The sequence below is a fragment of the Helicoverpa armigera genome, chromosome 4 (assembly GCF_030705265.1).
Source record: "Helicoverpa armigera isolate CAAS_96S chromosome 4, ASM3070526v1, whole genome shotgun sequence".
NCBI classification, from domain to species: Eukaryota; Metazoa; Arthropoda; class Insecta; order Lepidoptera; family Noctuidae; genus Helicoverpa; species Helicoverpa armigera.
The window spans coordinates 10,654,377-10,678,006 of NC_087123.1; the positions used below are offsets into that span (position 1 = coordinate 10,654,377).

General features: G+C 34.0%; 1 protein-coding gene across 1 annotated transcript in view; it reads left to right on the forward strand.

Moving 5' to 3' along the window:
• Positions 1-227: 227 nt before the first annotated feature.
• LOC110374538 (probable serine/threonine-protein kinase DDB_G0267686) overlaps positions 228-23,630 on the forward strand; it is a 180,445-nt gene continuing 157,042 nt past the window's right edge. The window contains exon 1 of the mRNA XM_049847007.2: positions 228-642. The gene's annotated coding sequence lies outside the window, so the exon portion shown is untranslated. The remainder of the gene's footprint in view (positions 643-23,630) is intronic.

Consider the following 23,630-nt stretch of genomic DNA (forward strand, 5'->3'; position numbering starts at 1 on the left):
CAGAACCTGATACCTCGCCCGGATATACTTTTCACATGTCCTATGTCAACGCGCACGGAAAATTCATTTACCATTCCCGGAACTTCAGAAAAGTGGGATGAAGGAACGCTTACTGAAGCAGCAATGGATGAACGTCGGAGCTTAGGAACGCATCGCGCGAGTACAGTGGTAGAGGAATCTGCAAGTCTCCGCACACACGTGTGTCCGCGTCGCGACGAGGAGGCTTCGACTGCACACTGGCGCAATTTTACATCGCGCGCCAGTCTGCACCGTGCTACCGCCCGCGACGCTCGTGTCGTGAGGCGCGACGACGCCGAACCTCCGACATCGCGAAAAAAGTTTTCGTCCGACACACGAAACTTTCCTAGACTTTCCTTTCAACCCGCACATTGTTGAATTGGAATAGTCTGTTTTGAACCCGGCTAACGCGAAAAGTGACCTTCTCAAACCGGAATTCGGTATCCTCCGGAACGGGTTTAGTCTCGGACCCCGCCGTGCCAGGACTTTCGTGAAGTGCTAACTTGATTTTCATAGTGGTGTGTTCAGTGTGAGTGACTGGATTCTACGCTTAACACGGAAGGCCGGACGTTGTCCCGACGAATTTAAGGTCGGCTTCCAAGTAAAAGTGCTGTTAAATTTTCTGTAAGTATTGTTTTATGTTACAGTTCAAAGACCTGAAACTGATGACAAAAACAAACTTTATTTGAAACATGCGTAACGGGCAAAAAGTAACAAATTAGAGCATAATGGAAATATAAGACAGAATGTTGTAATAGTCCTTGCCCTTGTCAAAACAAAAAGTGAACTAATATTTCCATCAGACGACTCAATTCGACCAATACACAGCAAAAAATAAGTCGGTCACTGAGTAAACAATAGTCTTTTATCTATTTGAGGTAATCAACAAAATCAATGATTGTGGACTCGCTTTTAATCTTGGGCAAACAATGAAGGAAATTACGATATCCGATTAACACATTCACGCTGCAATTAACTGTTAATACTTTCCGTATTGTTAGGCGCCGCAGGTTCAAATACGATATTCGGAAACAAATAATCATTTTAAATTAAAAGTAATTGTAACAAGAGAAAAACGTTTGGAGTCACTGTACCTTTACCGGATCTGTAATTCGATCAATTTGTGCAGCTTTTTCTGCAGTTTTGCATATTGAGAAGACTCACCCGACCCCGGAATGTTTTGTATCAATCGAAAGTGCCATGTGTCTGCAGTCTATTTTGGACTGAACAGATGTGCAAAAACTGGACCAAAAAACGACTATTGAGCTCTTTGTACAGTAAAAAAAAAACGGTTGCAGCGTTAACTTTATTATTTTTTACTTCGATGGCAAATTCGCTCTCGACACAGCGTAAGTAATGTGCTCTTATTCTATTTCTGATCGCAGTGAAATTATTTCTGACATCTTCAGTGTTGTGAACTTTGAAGACCTTTGACTTTCGTTCAGTTGCCGTTCTAATAGCGATTTTTATCGTTTTATTAGAATTAAGATTAGTTATGAAATATTAATACAAGTACGTTTAATCGTTTCGCAAGGTTACATTTTCACAGGTCATAATGCCAAGGCCGAACCTAACAGCGGCTGACTTTAGAAATTCTGCCGCACCTATTACGATACTTAGGTACTCGACTTTTAATTGAAATTTTGCAACGGTATCCAATTGCTTTTCAGTTCGTTTATTAGTAGAAGAACTATCTTTGGAATAATTCGTTTTTAATATGGCTCGTTTGTTTGGCTCGGTGAAATTATTTTCAATAACATATTGGGAGATAAATATTTCCTAATTTGATCTACGGTGTTTATTTATTCTATCATTTCTAACCCTTAGTCTAACACAACTTTATATCTTTTTAATAGACGTTAAGCTTGTGAATGGGCTCAAAATTTTTCATCAACTTAGTTTTTTATCTTGAACCAATTCACGTTTATCAACAAATAATCTTCACATAGTGTTACGTATTTTGAAAAAAATGGTGACCGTAGGCCAAATCAGTCGTGCGTTTCCTTCACCCAGATGGTTGAATTATAGAAAACAAAAAACAACTCGTTATTTACTTTAGCTGTGCGGTCATCTTTAGATATTTCGTCTTCTTTATCTACACAATCTTTTTCTTTCTTAACGTGGTCAATAGAAGCGATCGTTTCATGTAATAGGTGGTAATCTGTTGAGCATTTAGAAGTCATCGCACTCTGCGGATTGTTCTTCTAATCGTTGGCGCAGACTTTATAGATTTTTTAACGAGCCATAAAAAATCTACACTGCTTTCAATAATTGAAATTCTATTAGTTAAAACATGTTTGTAACGTCTAACTATTAATTTTAGTATAAGGAATAATTCCAAAGAGCCATTCAAGAAAAACCTCATGTTCATCAAAGCATTGGTCTCATTGACGTTATTGTTTTGTTTTAAACAAATATTGACTTTTTATGCGCATGGCGGGCGCAAAACAAAAAAGTAAGCAATCATTGACTTCTTCGTGATGTGTTGATTGAATATTGACCCCAAATGTTTAAACATCAATTTTACAAACACTTTCACAGTTCGTCGATAGAGAGATCGTTTGCATAAGTTCATTGACAATGTATTCTGCGGTCTTGTCAATACAATGTAGACGCTAGTTATCTTCGTTCAGTAAGTAGTACTAAAGCCTTCCTAGAAACTTTCTATTGATAATCTTGATATGAATTGGATCAGCCGCAGTATCCGTTATGTTGGCAAAAACTGATAAAAGCCTGCATTGACCACAGGCTATGAACCCATCAGGTTGTATTTCATTCAGCTTGAACTTAGTTTTTTTTATGAATCACAATCTCAAAATGATGCCGCGATGCAATTTGCTTGTCATTGAATATTTCTTACTTATCATGTCACAAGGAATTCTTATTAGAATTTTTGTTACTGATTATTTATTTTTCTTATTCTTCAATACCGGAATAACTTTTAACACCATCTCATAGTCATCTCGAAACAAAATAACAGTATCGTCAGTCAATATTTTTCTATTGTACATACACGTTTGACCACTATCCCGCCTGAGGTAAGCGACGATGTGGTCATGATCTACGTTCACCTTCAATATTCTTAGATCATCACCAAATCCATCAATATCGTGTTTGTTTGTCAAACGAACAAGTCTTCCTGATACGTTACCTATTTGTACAGCCATGTCAATATGTTTACCTTAATATTTACATTCATTAGTATCTATGAAGGCCGTCCTTATAAACAGCTTGTTCAACTAAACGTGATTGGACTCAGTAACCAGATACTCTGTAACGTTAGTAAGTTAATTTTTTACATCTGTTGCTTAGGAAGAAGCAAAAAGTTGCAATTTCAAAGAGGCTGCCTTTGCCTTCGAGTTTGTTTTTAGGGTATTAAGTTTAATGTTGCTGTGTGGTCTGTCCCTAACGATGTTACCTAATCTTTTCTTGCTTGGATTCTGCGAAGTGGTCGAGATTCATATCTGTAGAACAAACGAGAGAAGTTACTTGGATCATAGCATTACGTTGACGACATTAGAGGTACAGTTTTGCGTAAAAAAGGTCAGTTGAGCAAGTCGATCTTTAAAATTCAATAGATGTCACCTTGATGAGAAACAACGACAGAAGATAGCAGACACCCGTTAGAAAATCGGTAAAAGTTCCGATTATTATTAAAAACTTTATAAATTTCTATTAGGACCGTTATCAATTTCACAATAGCGTTAATAAATGGAAGATTACTACGCTAAAATTTTATTCAAACGGACTAGACAAAGTTGGCGAATTAATGCCGAAGCTACCACTTTTTTTGAAGATCCCAATCAGGTTTTGTTCGCTGTTGTACTTGTGAATGACTAAACTTGCGGTCACTGGCCTTAATTTACAATAACACATAATAATGATAAACAAAAAAACATCGGCATTTATTCCTCTAAGCAATTACTAAGCATAACCCATGGTTATGGTGTTCTATGGTGTAAAAGTCACGTCATAATGACATTATGTGGACGTGAAAAATTATGCATAATATTACGGTATTTTGGACGCAATCGTTAAAGGTGACAGAAAGACGTACGTAAAAATAACTGTGTTTTCCAATCACATTATAAAAGTATTTCAGCAAGTAAGTAGATAAAAAAATATTTTCATAAAACTCATATCTGTAACAAATCTACGTCAAATATTCAGTCCTTTACGTTGATATGACAGCACGTGGAAAGTTTAATACATTTTTATTCGCCATCGCACATTTTAATTTAATTAAAACATTCACATATGAAATATTAACCTCATTACTTTCACACACAAATCAAATAGACACATATTGCACTCGGTATTGCAATTTTAATTAACATTTGCAAGTTTCAAATACTTTCTTATACATTTATTTCCATCTACGTTTTTAAATTCAGTTCCTTTACATTTGATTTGAAGATAACTATCGTCTTGTATGTCATTCTGACAAGATTATCTACTAGTGATGCAACGATAGCGTTCGTAACAGGTGTCTAGATTTATCGATAAATTCATACTTGGTACTTGAACGTGAAATTTCACAGCTCGTTCTGTATATTTCTATAATTAAGTTCGACTAACTTGGCTTTAAATAACGCCTAGTGATACGATGCTGTTTGAAGTACTAATGACAGCTTGTCAAGAGTATTAAGATGATAGATTTCATTCAGGTTCTATAGAAAGCTAGATCTAAACCTAAGACTGACCAGTAAGAATCTTAGCATGGCTGGAGGTCAAAACATCATGAGCTACAACCTGTCGATCAATTCGATTTTGCTCCGATGTATTATCGTGACCTGTGGCTGGCAATACCTCTCACCATATCTCACGAGTAGTATCAATAGCACTCAAGATTTTAGTACAATTCACGTTGCTTTTATATTTGAACACCGTTACGTACTCATCAATTACAGACACAGTTAGGCACGGGTCACGGACATGGGAACTACAAACAATGCTTCAGTTACAGATGCAACCATTTACGGAATATCAGCTCTTAAACATTACAAAATCAATGTCGTAACTAGACAAATCGTTTGTCTAATAAACGATTATTAAGAACATATCAAACAACACGCGGCCTTGTGTTTAGACCTGCCTATAGACGCACGTTGTGTAACACGACTTGTCAACTTTATTACGGCTTATTACTTCGTCATAGAGATCATGTATCGTCAAATTGTCCATAGCACCTTGACACATAGGTAACTGTCAACCTTCAGAACTAGCGTTAGCTTTGCCATAAATTACAAATCACACGTAATCATTAATATCTGCCAATCGTGCTCTAGCTGATAATTCATCGAGTTCTCACAATTATTCAGTTCGTGTACAATCTCTTGTAATAACTTCATCGCATTCGTTAAATGTACAAAGATTGGCAATTTCAAAATTGAATTCAAGTAATAAATCATTAGCTTTATTAAGTCTATGTGCAGTTTCAAAAGCACTTTTCTTATTGCAAGGTCCGTGCGGATTAATGAGTATTTATATTAGGCGTGCATTCATTACCAGAGAGTTTAGCATTAAGTTTGTATTCAGTATGTGTGGCCTTCGCTGCATCGTTTGTGGTCCTATTTGAATAGCTAGTAAATATTTGAATTGACCGGCAGACATCTGTTTACGGACTATTGAAGTGGATTGAGTATTATTATGATTTTGAAGAATTATGTCGAGGTCTCCATTGTACAAGGTGATCGATGGTTCCGTCGGTAGCAGTAATGTGAGTTTCTGCTATTTTCAATCTTATCGGCGAAAGTGTTAAATCGATTTATTTGCTAATGCCTGTATGTATGTTTGATGGTATAACAGTCGACAAATCGTTTGTATAATTTTGTATTACCATTATATGTATAATGTTGGTTATGTATGATAGCCAGTTATGGCTAATACAAAACACTTAACACTATTAGTATCTTTGTTTAATTAACCTGTATTGAAATTAACTTTTACATTTATGTCAATGGTATTAAACAATTGCTTGTTGACCTATAGCCGGCTAATCGATAGAATCTCACACCTTTTCATTCAATTAAGATCACGGTAATGATAATGATTTGCGGGCTTTAATTAAAGGCCCTGCAAGCGCTAATTGTGAATGCACTTCTGTGCCATTGTTCCAATTGTATGGACGTACAATTATTCAGATTTCCGTTCTTTACGTTTAACACCTCGCTGACCGAGATATAGAAGAAGGTCGTGTAAGGGCCGCCCTAATTCTAAATGTACACATTTAGTCAAGTTTTTGTTGTACTTAAAAGGCATTCGGAATAGAAATGTTACAATGAAATTAAAATGTACACTTTTTCTCACAGATGCAGCCTCTAAGTGATGGTGAAGTGTAAATTAGTATTGTTTGCGAGGCTGCAATAACGCATTTAGAATATTAACGATGTACAACTTTTAAGGCAGCTTTGATTTCACAAAATTTAACTTGCAATTAGGTATCTTTTATCTCACAGAGGTGTGAGAATCGAAAGGAATCGAGGTTTATGAAGCGTAGGCGATCACTAATGGTATATAATTATGAGCTTTTAATCCAACACTTTGTTTCACCTGCTTGAAGCAATAAAATAATAACAATATATCATTTGAAGTCGCAAGTTCAAGGAAACAGAAATGGATGCACTTAAAAATGGACGGTAATGATAGCTGTAGACGAAATTATATTTGGGCAACTGTAATTATGGTGACGACGAGGTTACCAAATTTGTAAAATCTAGGCAAGTAGAGCAAAAGAATTGTGTGAAACCAAATATGGCACTTTTTATGTACTTTTAATGTTTTATGAAAAAGGAGATGACTTCTAAGAATGAATCTTACTTTTATTTCTTTTGCGGTGCTCGAGCAAGAATCGATTTCTGTAAAGATATTTATGGCACGGAAATCTTCTCTAGCATTATTATCGAAAATAAAAAAGAAGCAGCTGGTGTAAATAAAACATTACCAAATGACAATTTTAGAATCTAGTATCAAAAAGAAAATGAAACAAACACCAATCACGTGCGACCTTCATCAAAAATTGTACAAGGAGCGTGTTTTAATTACAAATTACAATATCGTTACGTTTGAAAATTGACCTAATAAGGCCTTAAGTCAATGAGCTAACAAGGTCACGTCAATAATGAAAGCTAGTGCATTCAGCACAATGGTTATTGTTTTCACTTAGTTTGCAGGTACTAGCAACAATAGCACTCATCTGACAGACAATGTTGATTGGCTATCGCTGAATTAATATGATTCTGATTCATTATTCACTACTATCTTTGATCTTAATACAGTTATATCGTGACTTTGACTGTGACCAAGTTCTGCTGTATTTGGAAAGTATTTGTTAGGAACTCTCTTTTCAATCATGAATCTGATAAAGTCATCTTTGTAGTCTTCATTGATTTGAATAAACTGGTCAATGAAAAGAATTTCGATACGAATGATAAAGAAAGGCGAAATGTTATTTGAGAAATCGAAAGACAAAAATGCATTTGTGATATATTGAGGTTAAAACTAAATAGCGGAAGCGTCGAAAACTATTCGATTACTAATTCAACATGTGTTTTATACACAAATTCAATTAGAAGTTTACGGTGTTGATGTATAGCTCCTACCGTTCCGACTATTTATACCGAACCACTTCGAACAAGTTTTTAAGCTCAATGCACGCATTTGGTAGCTGCACTTACTATTTTTAGGTTACCCAAACATACTTACTTTCAAACGAAGCTGTTTACAACTGGCACTTAGGACAGTGAACCAAACTCTGTTTAAACTGATGAATCGATAACTCCAATCGATACTTCTCCACAAAGGATTAATTCGATTATGAAACCCAAACGTGATACACAATTGATTCGACATCTTTTGTTCATAATTAAAAAAAGAACATTAATATTATTGTTATGATCTATCGAATATTTCGTAACGTCTGATATAAAATCTTTGAAGTAGAAAATCGTTCTATTAAGCCGAAATTCGATTACTTTTAAGTAAAATGCCTCAGTCGGAATTAGATGGCATTAGTTAAGTCATCAGACTCGTAACCGTTAAAAGAGAAAACAAATCTGCTTCACTTTCATTTTTGGCTTGTCGCGTTTTCAATATCAAGGTCGTTGCATGGTTAGTGTTTGTTCTCGTGTCAGGTGCAGTGTTACTTGCGACAACATTGTTTACTTTAATATCCTCATCTTCAAAGCATACTCTTGTATATTTAGGTTTCCATGCTTTCTATTCAAGTTTCTGTACCTCTAAACTTGCTACATTATTAGCAAATTTAACAAGATTATCCACATTATGTTCTGCGTTTATTTCGTCTGAGGCGTAATTGTCTAAAATTGTTCTGCAGTAACAACTATCCAAGGAACTAGTAACTTGTTCGTAAATAATATAAGTAGAAAGAGAAAACGTGTCATTACGTCTCATGGTTATTAATCTCATTGTTTATAAATAGGTGCATGAGAAAACAGAAGATTAATTATTTTCGTTATGCATAAACAATGAATTCTCTAAGTGATTTGTGGAAAAATCTTATCTTGCATAACTTGATGAATGAAATAGAAACAAATTACTCAACTAATTACGTTCAAATGACATAAATTGCCTATTCAGTAACAGATATCTGCAGCCGATAAGCATATTTCCTAAGCGCAACGGTGGAAACATTAAATTTTGTTCCTGCTGTCCTAAAACAATATCTCTACCATCAAGAACATATAGCTGTCTCAATAAGTTATGTTCTGATTAAATCTCCCAGAGCAATAACGACGCATTGTATCGAAATATCACTATTAGTTCCGCTCGGATTTGCTGCGGGCGACACTACCATTGCCCTTTCCCTTTCTCCGATTGTTAACACTTCTCTAATGTCCATTGCTTCTTTTACACCATCTCCTGTATCTACATCTTCATCAATGTCGTAATGTACTTCAAATGATCGATGGTCTGGTCGTATCTCGGTGGTCGTTGTAGCTGGTTAGTCATTATGACCCGTCATTAGAGGGCAGATCAGTGTGTATTTGTAATTGAATGTTGCGGATTCGTAATAGAAAAGTATGTACTTTCGATTGTCAAGTTGGTCTGTTTTTGCATTAGATCTATTTATCTGAGAACCAGTTGTGAATAAGCATTTGTTAGTACTATCTATTGTTACATCACGGTGTTTATGTGAAGGTTGTGATTTCGTATCATTGAATTGCGGAGAAATGTTGATTGAGATATTGATAATGCCTACTTGTGTTCCGTTTGGAATCTCGTTGGCGAATGTTTTATGTGTTAGAGTATTTCTGGTTGATCTTTACGATACTAATCTGGTATTAAATGTCACTTTATCTTGAAATCTGATTCACTTTTGATGGGCATATTTTATTTGAGATGAGGTTTCACTTTTTGACCACTCCTTTAGTGATGGTAATCCGTTGCAGTAAAAAATCTGACCAAGCGTGAAGTATGATGACATTCATATTCCGTTTAGAGTAACTAATTTTGCATCAAGACCGTTGTAACCTTCGGTGTTGTATTTATAAATAAGATTTTATTAATCGCTTAGCTAGTTAGCCGATGTATCGTAATAAATATCGACCTATTTGAGCAAGGTCGCTTTGTACTGTCACTGACGATTCAGATCACCATTTCTGCGATAAGATAAAAAAGTCTTGAAAAATGAGTGTATAGTCTTGATGATGACACAAAAGAGATTTAACAGTTCGAAAAACTACGCTCAATTTAACCAAAGCTTTTGTTCGAATAATTATTTTTCGCGTTCTTTTGTCCGAAGTTTTTTTTTAATTACTCTTTAGTGAAGTCTGTGAGGGTTGAAAATTCCAATTTGCATACAGAGGGTGGGGATATTAAAGTCGTTGCATATTTTACGAAAAGTTATGGGCACGAGGTATTAGTTTTATTATGTGTTGAATGTAAATTATAATTTAGTTGAAGTTTCTCTATTTATGTGTGAAATGGTTGGAAATGAAACTTAATAAACAGATTTTATTTTTTTAGAATATTGTTGGAATATATTATAAATTCAAGTTTTCAGTTGAAGAGTAATTAATATAAAGTATCAATACAGCAATTAATGGACTTTTAAAAATACATGTGGTAATTCCTTAATACTAGGTATTAGATTTCGAAACAAAAGTATTGTAGGCACTTGGACGCACTTGGACATACGCAAATTGGTGGTGACCTCTCGTCTCTACAGACCATAAAGATTTAGGCTACTATCCCTAACAAGGGTTGGCTCAAATGGTTCAGAGCAATATGACACTGCAATGTAGCTAGCTATATAGGTTTCAGTTCACTAAGAGTATGTATTGTGCTGCCTGAAATAGAAAGAACTAGATTGTAAATCTAGATATAGGTATACCTACTGTATAGTTTATGAAAAAAATCTCACTTCTACCAGAATGAAAAAAGGTTACTACATTCCTTGGTCCAGACAGGCCAGGCTTAAGGAATAATTTATGGATAACATTTTCTTAGTTCATTTTTTGGAGAAGACTAGAATAGAAATGAATTTAGGGACGATGATGTAGAAAATTATGGTAGATTTTCTTCTTAATAACAGTTTCATATTTTGGAGCTTCTTTTGATATTCTAAAGAGAGAGCTTGACAGAAAAGTTTACTCTTCTCATTTAATAAAAGGTTTTGTAGGACAACAATATTTTTAACCGACTTCATAAAGAGGAGGTTCTCCGTTTGAGCTGTATATATGTATGTATGTATATATGTGTATGTATGTGTGTATACATGCATGTTAGTGCACGATTGTCTCACGTTGTGCTGAACCGATTTTGATGCGGTTTTCACCATAGCATATGTCACACCTAGAAGTCGATTTACCAAACCCTAAAGACTTTCCTTATTCTCATTCCAAACTACACCGGATAGATTTCCACACAGGTTTTCTAGCACTAAACCTCATTACTAGAAGCCACTAAACGCCAGCTTCACAGCTCATTGAAATAAAATGAAAGTGTTCGCAATGAAGGCGGCTCATTCGTCTTGCCGTGTGTCGGAAATTAAACTATTGATGGACGAGAGTAGACGTTTTACTGCAGGGATGGTCAACAGTTGAAGGTACCAGTCGTAATGTAAAATTAGTTTGTCTGTTTGGGTTTTTACAGTGATGTCTGAAACCGTTTGGATGTTCTTCTGTAATGATGTGGCTTGAAATCTGGGGATGGATATGTAACTTTTAGCGGTACACAGGTTCGTTTGAAACTGCAGGAATCAGAGAGTAACATACCTAAGCATTAAATAAACATACATCTCAAGGAAGTCTCAGCAAGTTCATAAATTTACGAAACATTAGATTAATCTAATCATCAAATAAATGTTACTACTTCATTTTAAAATAAATGCATTATTATAAAGACACCACTTTAAATTGTTCTTCTCACTAGGCATGGTGTAATTATTCTGGTCCATAGTTCATACCACCAACAGCGCGCGTGCCATAGATTTGTCACCCCTGCTCTAATTGGTTTAGCTGACGGTTTTTTGGTTGGCAAGGAGAATCGGAAGAAAGTCGTGTATTTGTTGTATGTATAGTATTTAGTTTTTTTGGTTTCTGGTAAAACATACTGTTAAAGTATGTTCTTGTGGATTCCTTGTGATAATTTCATCTTGGGAGGTTCTTGATCTAGTACGGATTACCTGTATAAAGAACTGAGCTAAAGATGAGTTGCATGAATTACCGAATCTCTGGTTTTACCCAAGTTTCTTATCCGATGATAAAATAAAAGATAAAATTTTGCGAGTGCTACGTATAAGTATTGACATGAAGAAGTTTGTCATGAATCATAAATAGATCGAGATGCGGAAAGATCAAACTTTATCAGCCACGTAATACTTATAATAATCCGATCATTAAATTTTATTTAAGAAAGTGAGTGAAACACAGGTCAAATAAACATAAAACATTCGTGTTTAAAAAGGCTATTTAAACTTGTCAAATCGGCAAACTTTTGGCATCTAAATGAATTACTAAGTGCCTTCATTATAATAGTAGTACTTACTACATAAAAATAGTAAATCTTAGTAAATAAAAATAGTAAATGTAGGTATATTCCTTCATTATAATAGTATCTACCTACTACTTACACATAAAAATAGTAAAGGTATATTAAGATTAGATATTCACATGAATACGGCGTAATTAACTATCACACAAACAAAACCTACATAAAACTAATGAAGGCCAATCAGAATCAGATATTAAAACAGAACAGTCGGTCAAGACTACCTAGTTACTGCCTACTAGGCTGACACATAAATACCTGATAGATACAGACTCGACACTTTCTTGAGATAAGGAGTTATCAGGAACTCGATATAAGACCTACTTAATAACAGTTAGTTAGAAATGTTGATGATATTCGATAGGTTGATGATGATGCTAAATTTCTTCGCCAGTGTGGTCTGGAAAGGATGTGGTAGACAGATTTCGGTACTGAGAAACAAATGAAGCAGAAATAAGTGCCTATCTAATTGCTTTATCAATGCTCACATAAACAATCTTAGTAGTATGTAACCGTATGAAAATTGTATTCCTAAGAAGAAATATCAGTTACGTAGAGAGTAGAAATAAGTTAGGAATAATAATATAAAAACATCTTCAACTTGAATATTAGATCTCATTTTTAAAAGTCCCACTCTCAGCCAACTACCTACCACACTCTCTCACTTGGGACGCTTAGTCGGATAAAATAGCTCAACGTTCAAAATGTTCTACAAAAGGATTTCCAGGGACGTACCTACAGTTCTAGTCAAATATTTAAATAAACAAAACACTACACCTCACATAACTTTGCGACACTGAAATCAAACCCTTCACGCCTTCACCAATCAACTTCATAGTTATGGTGGTAGACCGTAAAAACTTCGCCCCCAACCAAGCCACAATTTATTTGATCTATTTCCCTACAGACAAAGTCACAGATCTCAGTTTAGCTTCTCTTTATAAAGCAGCGAGCGATGGCGCCAGCTTTCGCTCCTTGTATGCGCTTATCCGTTTGTTAGACCGATTTGTTTCCCGATTGCAAAGGAGATTAGAGATTACCATCTAATTGAAGTTTTGCTACTAACTTGTTAGTAGTTGGTTAGTTTTTAATGACCAGCTTAAGGTGACAGGTTATTTTCTACATGTTTTTATAGGAGTTATGAAAAGACTCTCCTCAGAAATGTGACAATCTTTACAGTCAAATCTTTTTTCTCGCTCCAGAGCAACATTACCCATTTTTTTGAACAATTCAGAAAATGTCGATTGAACAAACCTTTACTATATTTTCTGCTGTTTCACCCGAAATAAAAAAATCTGTAACCCACGTGGTTACAGACTTTTTGGAGGGTACGTACCACCCATGTCCGTCCATATCAATATACATCTCGTTCAGCCCAACCGTTTCTCAAATAAACAAACTTTCACTAGCACAAAATATTAGTCAGGTAAAGATCACAGAATTTTTAAGCCAAATACTATATGGCCGAGGCTAACTTCTTCACCAGTTTCGCATATAAAAGTGAGGCTAAGACATATAAAATTAAATAACTTCTATGGCACGTGTATGTTAGCGGAACGAAAGGTGCTTCGTCAAACCCGTAAGCGTGTGTAATTATATCCAAGGCTGTTCTGATAGATATGGTGGAAATGAATTAACTATGTTATAAGTATTTTTAAGCAACTAAGTAATATTGTAATTCTATTAGAATGTGTTAAGCAAAATACAGCGTAATGAGTTTTGGAGAAACTAGGTTTATTCGATTAATAAAATCACTAACGGAACTACAGCTTAATGCAAAAAATAAAATCTATGTTATTGTGTATTTTACTTATTATTAAGTCTCAGTGCAAATAAATACAATGTTCTGTTCCATTGTTATTGCAAGAAAATATCGATACAAGTGCACTTGAATGACCTACACATTTATTTGCACAATAGAACCAAAAACAACTGAATCAACATTGATGACTAAACGCTACTGTTTCTTTTTTCAAAATCAAATTCATATCTTATCCAAAAATGTTACAAGAAGTTTTACAATTGGGCCCAAGCTAGGACTGTAATGTATACTTTTAACGCAATTTTGCGAAAAATAAAAGAAGAATCACTGTAAACATCAAGTAAATTATGTGGTAACTTTAAAACCGTGCCTCCTGAATCAAGTAATAAACATTGACAGAGCAACACTACAATTTTACAAGCCGTCAGAGTAGTGACAATTTATTAGGTAAGCTTGACCGGTCTACGCCGGTCTTGCCCAATGTTTGAAATTACACATTGCCAGTATTATTACTGTTCAAGCGAATAGTAGCTAACACTTGGCTGTACAAATATTAATAATATTTTTTTTTAGTGATGAAAGTCCTTGGTGCAAGGGCTTGTTTTATGGGATGTTTGCACAAATGTTTTGGTGTGAAAGATTTTTATTGTAAAAGTGATGTCTGAAGGACTTATTATTTACTTGCAGAAATTACTATTGTTATGTCGTAAGAAAGTAATAAATGTGTAATGTAAGGATACCGTGTAGTCAGTTATTTAAACTATGTAGAGTGCAAAAAAACTACAGTTAGGTAACCGCCCTTATATTATTACACCAAATACCTTTTACATAATAACTTAGCTGCCAATATTGCAAACAATCTAACTGTATTTCGGCAAATCTTCGTCGTGTCCAATTAAAACCCTTGCATTTGACTATTGTCCAAATATTCCCAAGATCAGACCAACAATTCTATACAATAGGCACCATTTGCATTCCCACGTGAATCACGTTAATAAGTGCCATAGTCGATAGTGAAAAACGAAGGCTATTTACCAATTCCAGTCGCATACACAATATCTTACTGGAATGAGGTTCGTGGCTTTTCTTAGGGAAACGAATCTTTGAATTCTGTGGTGTGAAGCATAAGCGGAGAGCGGTAAAAATAGGAAATCGCTAGAAGTCACTTAAAAGAATCCATAAGATTAGTTCCTCAGTTAAGTAATGCCTAGCTAACCAGTTAATTCTGTGTGTATCATGTCTGATGAAACAACAACAAATAGAAACTAATTAGGTAACTATAAGAAGGTCCACATAAGTATTCGTAAATTATGTGCGGGACAGAAAAGAATGATGTAAACCAAAATATTTTAAAAGTTAAGGTAATTTGTGATAAAGCTGCTGATAATTGCAACCTTGTCACAATAATATATGATATTGCACCGTTCGAAATTATATTGAAATAAGCTCACATTAAACTGTTTAAATTCATACATTACATTTACGATATTAACATTAAATTCATATTCGCAATTAATGACACAGAAAGATAAATGCTATGTACGTACATTCGCAGTTACAACCAACTTTATGATATATGTATTAAATAAATCATATCCATGTAAGCTACTATAATTTAAACAAGTGCAAACGCAGTGCAAATAACTTATGCAATAAATATCGTTTCAATGAGATTTTAATTTATGTAATGTAATATACCACTTACTAGGCATCTTATTAATTATTTCTTATGTAAGTTGGTATCGTTTACAAGTATATTCGAGGACTGAATTATTTAGATTGTATTACAAATTAGGAACTGATGTTTAGTGGTTTTTGAAAGTTTGATAGTTATTGTAAATTGAGTGATTGTGACAGGTGTAGAAATTAAGGTGTCGGCTTACAAATCAGTCACTCGAAAACTACTGGGAGTATTACAGTGGTTTTATTACAAAAGTATTATAAGTTTAACGCAAACATCCCGCAAAAAGTTGGTCAAGAAAAATTGTGATATTAATCGGCATAAAAACGTTACTGAGAAAATGTCTCAGAAATCTTATTAGTTTGTCGTGAAACCTTGCTTTAACTGTCTGATCTCTCAACATATACATACCTTAAAGTGCTATCTTGATCAATTTTACAATAAAAAATATTATGCTATAAAAAATTATTGCAAAATCCTCAATATTACCCATAGTAAATTTCTCATAATGCGCAATTTAATTGATCGTCTTAGCGGGATTAAGAAATAAGGAAACTCCTGGAACCACAAACTTCAAGTTGTAACAAATGTGTCTGTTAAGATTTTAGCACCAGGGGCTTGATTCTGCTAATATTTATTTAAGCGACATACGATTGAGATTCAATCACGACAATTTTTTGGTTTTAAATATCCTTTTCTGTGATTTAATAATGAACCATTTGTCGATGCATATTATTTAGTATTGCAATGAGATTGTAGACTAGACACCTTACATTATTAAATTAGCAGAATTGAGCCAAGGATTATAATACGTTTCAGGAAGTAGGTACTTACTCTTCAAATAAACTCACTGTTAAAATTTAATAACATTTGTGTAATCATCTTTCCTATATTCTATCTTCGTTAACTTAGACCATACCTGGGCCCCTAGGCAGAGTTGATGTGGTGTCCTCTCACTTTCACCACTAGCTCGGTATCACTCAAATCTGCCATCTCATTAGAATAACCCTTGAAGGGACAGAAACATGGTGTTTTAATCTGTTCCGATACTATCCAATGGTTTATAGCACAAATATTAGCTTTTAATAGGGAAACCAATGTGCTGTGCTTCAGCTTTCTCGGGTTAACGATAATGGGTTATTCTAGAAGGATTTGTTTATTAAAATGGTTCTTGTTAAATGGATATTGTGTGCTTGATTTTAATTTGATATTGTATCCAAAATATTCCTCACTTACGACGGAATAACAGGGAAAAAGAAATCTTATAGAAGACGGATTATAAGAGCCTTAATTTGTCATGAAACTTAAGTTTTTTCATTCTCTGCTGTCTGTTTAATCTAGGTACACATTGAGGTCAATACCTGCAGTAATACAGTTACTTTCCTACTTACTGTCAGCCAGAACAAACAAAATTACTATTGCATTGTTTATTTCACGTGCATCTGTCTATAAGGGCGTGTCTACACAGTGCAATGTCAGTCACTGATGACTTGATGACAGAGAGCGAGGCTCCGTATCGCTTTCCATACATTAACGTAATGGCCCATCGTCCATTGTAGGGGGAGCTCAAATGTATGGAAACTTGGAAACTCAGCCGCCAGTGGAATCTACGGACTAGGTTATCTAGCAAAAACATTAGTTTGCACGTAAACACATTTTGATGACTCAAATGATGTAATGGTTCAGTGACATCTTCGTTTTGCAGTTTTTTTGGTTTGTTTGCATTTCGTTCGTAAGAGGTAAAGGAGTAAGAACTGTATGCAAATGTAGTGTTGTTTTGTATGTTGTGGTTTTATACAATCCCAGTTATCTTAATGATTTTTTTCAATAATTGAGTAATATGCCACAAATAGTGCTTACTGAAATGAATCGTCGCAAGATAATAATATAATTTTATTACTTTAACAAAATTGTTATAAAACCAGACTTTTCTTCACCGAACCTCACAAAACCTTGACAAGACCAATTAGCAATGTCAACCTTCTAATTTTTCTACGACAACCCGTTGACGGCCGAAACCATTATGTCTATGTCGAAACTCTTTAGATGAATATCTCTTTATGGACGAAAAAAAAAAATAACGTCATATGACGTTTACGGGGGCCATCTTGCCGCTGACGGACTGTCACGTCTTTTACGTAAAGACGAAATGTTAGTTGTATCTTATCTTCAAGTTACGTGTTTGTAATTGCCGAAATGGCCGTCTGAATGTCAATTTCATAGTGACTTATACGTACGTATTAGGTACGGTTTGACGAACATAGATAAAGTACTTAAAAACGTTTGTATTTATGAGAACTTTATTTAGAATCTCCTTGCTGATCTTCAGTGCTTCTAAATAAATTTAAAAAAGGATATAAAGACGATTAGGTTAAAAACTCTGTACAATACACTTACCTCGGGTCTTGAGGGACTTGAGAAGTTTGCATACAAATAAATTCGCGGAAAGCAGCCAGACTTTTTGAATATCGTTTAAGGCGGTCGTGTTTTGTTTTTGTCTTCTCTAAACTATGGGTATAATAAAGTTAACTTTATTTTAAATCCTGTTAGAATTATACAAATAATAACGAATTTAGAAATCATATTTTATTAAGTATTTTTTTATTGCTTACGTTACTCTAATGATAATCCATTAGAATAACGTGAAAAATTATATTATCTTATAAATGCATATTTATAGTCTGATACAATAGCCGAGTATTTCCTCAACTTCATGATGATTATATGTAATGGTTATTTTATTCCTCCATTATTTCTGTAATTATTATTTTATTATGTCATTTATTGCCGTTTTTTGTCACTTTATAATGACATTCAATTTTGACGGGTTGTCATCGTAAGGTCATGAAGATTTACTAAAGAAGCGATAAGTAGATATTAAACTAGGAAGTTTAAACTTAAATTACGTTATTTTGATACGGAAATCTTTACAAACTACGTTATTTAAGTAATGGTAGACTCGTGGTATAAAAATAGAAGTAGCATGTTAACTTTAAAAACTTTCATAGCTGAAAAGTTTTCATTGTAAGATACAAATTTTAATATAAATAGTGCTGGTGTAACTTTTCTTGCAAGTATTACGTCCCTGATACAATTATTTACAAAAGTTTTGGCCAATCCAATTAACAGCTAATAATTAAAACAATCTGTCTAACAAGATATGATCAGACCTAATTAAGATATAATATCTATCTATTAGATTTAAGGATAAAATAATAAATTAAAATACTTACCTAGTTGCCTACAATATGACCTTAACAGAGACCAGATATTCAACACCAAGGGTCTGACGTGACCTTGTCAGAGTCTCTGACAGTGACGTCATCAGAATGACACTTCACGCATGTCAGGTTGTCATTCTTAATTCAACCTTGATCATAATTTATGATTAATTTATTGAAGTTTTTGTATGAAGATGGCAAATTGATTGGTTAAGCTCTTGTGTTAAGTGTTTTTCTTATGTTCTTATGTATTTAGTTTTGTTTAAGGTCGTGTTATTGTAAATGTGTTTCTTTTCATGCGTTGTTTATTTAATACTGTGTTGAATGAGGTGTTGTGGATTTTATGTCATAGTGAGAGCCATTTGTGCAAACACATCTTCACTTGTATACATTGCGGTTTGCTAAATGTCGAATATGTAAATGACCTTTAGCAACATAATATTATGAATTTATATACTTATTTAATTTTGTAATTGCAGAAAAACCTGAATTCATGAAATAACCTGTGAGTATATATTCAGTAAATAAACACGATGAAAATAAGTTAACTATACATACCTAATAATACCTTTGTACCTAAACTATATACAATAATTTTTTTACATGATTTTATTAGAAAGAAGAAATCGCAGTATATAACAAATTACGATCGATATAAAGTCTAACACAGACCTACTAATCGTATAGACGTCTCGAGAACACCCAAGCGCAGACCATAGCAAATAAATTCCTCGACCACAGGTCTTTGCCATCTCGTTACACCATAGGCTATCCCATAAAAGGTTATTTTACTACGATAGTACGACCTTGAAAGCAGACGCCCTCGAGTCGACAACCCCATAACGCGCCTTGGGATTACTGCACCATGGGACTTTTATAGCTCACGATACGATTACGATGCGACCTTTTTTTTTTAAGTACCTACTTGGTGGAATTGTTTTAAAAACGAAATTAATCTATTGTGTGTTGCATTTATGTTGTGCTATACCTACCCATAGAAAATGTTCAAGTTGTTTTTAGTTAGGGAGTAAAAAATATAAAAGAAAATTAGATTAGCATTGAACTTTTTCAATAATCAAATTGAACTCAACAAAGAAATCGCACAAAAATACAAAGCTAACAACTGTATTTATAACTATAACGGTCTTACCTATATCATATGACTCAGTTAACTCCCTCGAATATTATTGACAATCACAACAAACTGTTCTAAGTAGGTATAAACAGTGTAACTTGACATTGACATTTAGTTAACAAAATGGTTTCCGAATTAAGTAATAGACTGACTTGCATCACGTGCAAACGTGCGTGACTGCAAAGAAATACTATTTTGATACTTACAAACTGTAAAAGACACGTATTTAGCACTCTTTAGTTCATACTCCATTCTCACTGGCACACACACAATAAAAAAGAATCTATTATTTTGAATAGCGTCGATTGACAGTTCAAAATGGCGGTTGTGTTCTCTTTTTGAAATTTCGCGTTTTCGCAAATAGAGCTGTCAAAAGTCCGAGCTCAACCGAAATAAAATGGTAATTATTTATTAAAATACTTTAGAGAATAATTTTAACGCTCTTGCTTTTATTTCACTTTATAATGATGTAGGTATACTTTGTGAAAACCTGCATTTTATAATGAAAATCTATAAATAACAAATGATTGACGCCTGCTTAGATGCAAAAAGTACAATGGGCGACAAAACTAGTTTTTGAGTATGTTTGATAATAGAAATGTACGTGCTTGATAGATTAGGCAAGTACCAATACAAATTTTTTGCAGTATACATTCAATAATGCGGCGTGGTTTGAAATATTGATTTTAAATTAACAGAAAAAAGAACGTTTGTATTTTTATTTGAATTTCTTAAAGAATAATGTATGTTGTATTTTGTTTTAACTTTCAATTAACATTTACAAAAACTAAACACAAAATAAAGTTAGATCGTAAAAGTCTTGCCATAATCGCACGCTATAAAGTGCGTTACAGACGGGGTGGCTTACAGACGCGCGGGATGCGATCGATACGCCCGTCTGCAGCCCCGCACTGCGGCCTGACCTTGCACCCGCCTACAATCGCACGTTTGCGTAAACTGCAGTTACCGTCTGAGGGGGGTTTTACAAAGGTACGGGAGAATTTCGTAAATGGAATGAAAGGACGAAAGTAAATTTGATGTATAAATGTTTTTCAATGCATTTGTAAAAGTGTATTATTTGCATTTCTAAAATTTTTGAGAGTATTATTTGTTTTTTATAATAATATTATCAGGTTCAATAAAACTACTACTCTAAGTTAACAATTTGTATTTTACTACTTTTGGCGTAAACATTAGTCCTTCGTAAGCTAAAATATATATTACCAGACCACCCAGAATTTTGGCACAAACACCAAGCAGGTTAAATTGTATGTAGATTAAATGTCTGTGTCCACCATATAATATATCGATAAACTTGTAAACAAGGAAACAATTTACAGTCAGCAAAAATAAACTTAAACAAATACCTAAAAATAGCAAAAAAGAACAATGCTCAATGACAGGGAAAAATCCCATCCTATTTTTTTATCTGTCAAAAACAAAAAACCAAACTTCTCATTAAGCATTAAAATCTGTGTCTATAGTAACTGAAACCAGCTTCGTCTGTTTGCTTCGAACTTTCGAGAACGGCACACTTAGTATGCCGTCGCAGTGCCATCGCGGACACCGTAAAACTAATTACCATGGGAAATCGCACAAATTATACACCAACATTCGAAAACTAAGAAATGGGTTGACTGAGATATCTCTTTTCTTTGCTTGTAGATTACTAAGTAAGGTTCATCTTAAAAGCATACATATTTATTTAGTAGCGACCCATGCTTTTCGTAATTCAAGTCTATAAGTAAAATATTCTTTTTAGGCTTTTTACTAACTGAATCCTTGCTATTTTCAGCATTAATAAACTTCCAACAGGTATCTGTGGAGATCAAAGGGGGAGGCCTATGTTCAGCAGTGGACGTCCTATGGCTGAGATGATGATGATGATGATGAAACTTCAATGAAAAATACGCTCCAGATAATTTGAAAGGAATCACTTTTGTATGGTAAAGGGACTGGCAGCATAGAAATATCAGAAAAAACAAAAAAATCTACTCGAAGCCTGCTTTTATTCTGCTAGATATAAGTACCCAAAATGCTTGTTTACTTCTTTAATCTAAACAAAATCATAATTTATATGTCAATGACAATCAATCCCTAAACCGCGTCTCCTCTCATTAAACAAAGTTTCGCAATTCAACCATTCTGAGGTATTAAAAGAATAGGAATATAGAGTAAAAAACTGCGATTGTCCTGCTAAAACAATGGTTGGTCGCGCGTCGCTGGATGCGATTATACGACCTTGGCCGTCGACGTTTCCGCACAATGAGTCATGTCGCGCGACTTTTTTGTAGTGAAATTGACGTGCGGTGTCGATTACTCGAAAAGCGATTTTTTTATCGGATGCCAGATCGGATTTCCTTCGCTGAGTATGTGTCTAAAGAACTTGTGTGTTTGATTGTAAGTACCTAAATGAATTCGTGGCTTCTACATTCAATTGTTTTTCAATCATCTTTTATTTTACCGTTTGATAGTATAATTGTGGAGATCATGGTTTAATAACAAGGAACATGCTGACGTTACTTTACCTTCTAATGTACGCACGAGTAGTCTTAAGAAAACCTTGGCCACTTGGCACAGAGCCGGGAAAATGTCGAGATGAAAAATTACTCGAAATTGAAGTTGTAATTTGTGTAAAGCTTGGAATAAATGGTAATAAACCAGGTCCATAGCATAATAAGGCACATTTATTCAGCTTTTAAAATATGAGTTTTCTAAAGGATAAGCAAGAAAATAATATACAATTTCATTATAACCCTCTTAAGATGCTTTGTTACTGTTTGAATAGAAAATTTTATCCAGACTGTCTGTGGCTATTCATTAAGTCGACATTCAACGCCTGCAATCTAATTAAGTTACCTACCCATTATTTTGCAGATCAGTGTATTCTTTTTTAATTATAAATAACATCAATAAGTGAGAAATTTGCTGTATAGAGGCGTATTTTTGTTGTTAGATTAGATTATAACAGTCTTGTTAGCGATTAACACTTTTGAGTTCCTCGTGAACTTTACAATTAAAGTTTCTGAGCTGACATTTTCCTAATTCCAATAGGTATAGACGAACAATAAAATTCTTAGAACGTTCAAGCAATTAATAATTTTACCTAATGATGACATGAAATTAAATGTCACTTATGTAGTAAAATTAACTAAGTAATAATATTATTTAGCAATGTTTAACGATCTCCCATGCTTCGTATAACTAGAAATGAAATACCATTGTTTACTCTTGCCATTATTTCAAAATTCCTACTTAATTTTATGATCACTAAGTCAAAGCCTTTTCAGAAACAATAAGGTTTTGCAAGGGGGATTTGTCACGAACTTTACATGTTTATAAAACACCTGATGGCTAGCCAGTTTATTATCCTTTACAATAAGTAATTTACACTTAAGTATGTAGTAAGAAAATACAAAGTATTTACTCAATCAAATTGGCTATTGTATTTGGCTAACCTGCTTATCGGTTAATTATTAACTTTAAAACTCAATTTTGAATTCTTAGGGTAAGCATTTAAAATATTATCACTGGAGCTAAAATACGTTATTGATTACTCTTGTCAAAATAAGACACTCTACATTTAAGAATGAACAATAATCTGTGTTAAAATCTACAGAACACATAATCGTATAGAGTAGTACAAAATTTTTAACGTCCTTAATTTATGTTCCTCTGTTGACACTGCACCCAAATACTTGCACAGTTACACACATAGTATAGAGACAGAAAAAATCGTAAAATCCTCAATCCCTGCCAAGACTAAACTAGTCTATTTAATCCGTCAAGTTACATGCCAAG